A 2,411-nucleotide genomic window follows, 5' to 3' on the forward strand; every position below is an offset into this window, starting at 1 on the left:
GGAACTAGCTCTGTAGACCAGGCTGGTCTCGAACTCACAGAGATCCGCCTGTCTCTGCCTCCCGAGTGCTGGGATTAAAGGCGTGCGCCACCATCTCCCGGCTTTGATTTACTCTTATTCCTGGCAGAGGCAACTCCTTTCCAACCATAATAGCCCTCACTCCACAGGTCAGGGAAACAGTGTGAGAATCTGACCAACTTCTTTTTTTTTTAAATATTTTTAAAATTTATTTTGTATACAATATTCTGTCTGCATGTATGCTTGCAGGCCAAAAGAGGGCACCAGACCTCATTACAGATGGTTGTGAGCCACCATGTTGATGCTAGGAATTAAACTCAGGACCTTTGGAAGAGCAGGCAATGCTCTTAACCTCTGAGCCATCTCTCCAGCCCCCCTGACCAACTTCTAAGTTTATCTTTCCCAATTATGCTTTCTGGGTCTGGCACAATAACCACAGGATGAGTTTGGGACCCACCAAACCTACTGTGGGTTGGATTTCAGCCAAAACTCTGTTAATCACCTGACCTCCAGAAGCCCCTACTTTAACTGAAGGGCAGCAACATTTCTTGGGGTCTCCTGGAATGAGCAACAACTCAGAGCAGAATCTAACAGACCCTGGAAAGTCTGGTTGCTTCCTTTCCCCCCAGTAACCTTGTAAAAGGCCTTAGGGCCCTCTGGGGAAGAGCTGGAGAAAGGCTAACAGTAGAGCTTGTAGGTATTTCATCAAGGGCCTTCCTCAGGAGACCTGGCTGTGCCTTCAGTTGAGGGGTTCTGCCGCAAACCAGCTCATCTGGAAATGGGTTCCAGGCCAAGATTCCATTTTACCATCATCCAATGTAGCCTTTCTATTTATTTATTTATTTATTTATTTATTTATTTATTTATTTATTATATATACAATATTCTTCCTGCATGTATTCCTGCAGGCCAGAAGAGGGCACCAGACCTTATTACAGATGGTTGTGAGCCACCATGTGGTTGCTGGGAATTGAACTCAGGACCTTTGGAAGAGCAGGCAATGCTCTTAACCGCTGAGCCATCTCTCCAGCCCCTGTAGCCTTTCTTTTATCTGAGAATTTTTTCTGCTTACACAGATCAAACAGAAATGCAGTCAGCTTCTGATCTATTTCATGCCTAGAAACACCATAATTGATTAGCCAGTAGCAAGGTCCGGGTGAGTCGCGCCACCACGAAATCCACTTTGCCTGTTCTGCCCATTATGGGCATTGCTTTGGCTAGGCTGCCCATTGTGATCTGGCACAACGAAAAGGGCAACAACCGAGCTCTTCAAATGTGCTGGTGCCCCCCTCACCAGCCTGCATCTTATAGGATTAGCGAAGGGCACGTCGTCTGGGCCTTCCCACTGTGGAGGATTAAGTTTTGCACAGTGTGCCCACTCTAGTATTGCAATTTCCCTAAGCCTTAAAATCTCTTCATCAACACTGAGCCAAGGGATATAAAGCATCTCTAATTCTTTTCCAGTAGGCCATCTTTTGATAACTGCTTCGACCAGCCATTCAAACAGATGTTTAACACTTTTTGTACTATGCAAACTTCTCTATTAAACCTAGAATCTCAGTGGGCCCACATCAATAAATTCCACCTGATCCGGTTGTAGGTTCCTTCCACCGTTACCTCACAGCCTTAAAACCCCCGACAGATACTCCCTGGACTTTTGTACTACTAAAGCTCTTTAGTAGTACAGCCCACCTCCTCATGGACTCCTTTACGGGGCTGCGTAGCCTCGTCTGGTCATAGGTCTAAAGGCAATTATTGGTGGATCCTGAGAAATCTCAGTATGGTTTAGCCTGACATTTCCTTCCAAGAAAGTCTTTGCCAGCTCAGCAGACAAGGAAGGATGAATTTTCTCAGGTAAAGGCGGAGAAGACAGTATCTCAGAGGTTGGGATTTGGAGTAAATCCGCTGAGGATGAAGAGACTACTTCCTCAGGTGAAATCCTTAAAAATCTGAGGATTCAAAATTCTCAGCCTCAGTAGGGTCCTCCCACACATCCTCATCCTGTGACAGAATCTCATTTTCTAACTAATTAATGGCTTTATATCCTCCCAGGGCGTAATTCAGTCAGTCTTTTGTTTGTTCGTTCGTTTGTTGAGACAGGACATCCCTGTATGTAGTCCTGGCTGTTCTCAAACTCACTCTGTAGACCAGGCTGGCCTCTGACTTAGAGATCCGCCTGCCTCTGCCTCCCAAATGCTGGGATTAAAGGTGTGCGCCACCATCGGTCTGATTTCCCACAACCTGAGCTCTGTGGCAGCTGGAGGGAAGATTCTCCTCCAGGGTGTTCTTAGAAAACTCTAGACTGTTTATGTGCCTCTGGAGCGGGTCAGTTTTATCACTGAGTTCATCGCTGACCTTCACTATGTTCTGAGATGCCAGTAGCTGGCTAACTT

Source organism: Microtus ochrogaster, chromosome 22, assembly GCF_000317375.1.
Source record: "Microtus ochrogaster isolate Prairie Vole_2 chromosome 22, MicOch1.0, whole genome shotgun sequence".
Lineage (NCBI taxonomy): Eukaryota > Metazoa > Chordata > Mammalia > Rodentia > Cricetidae > Microtus > Microtus ochrogaster.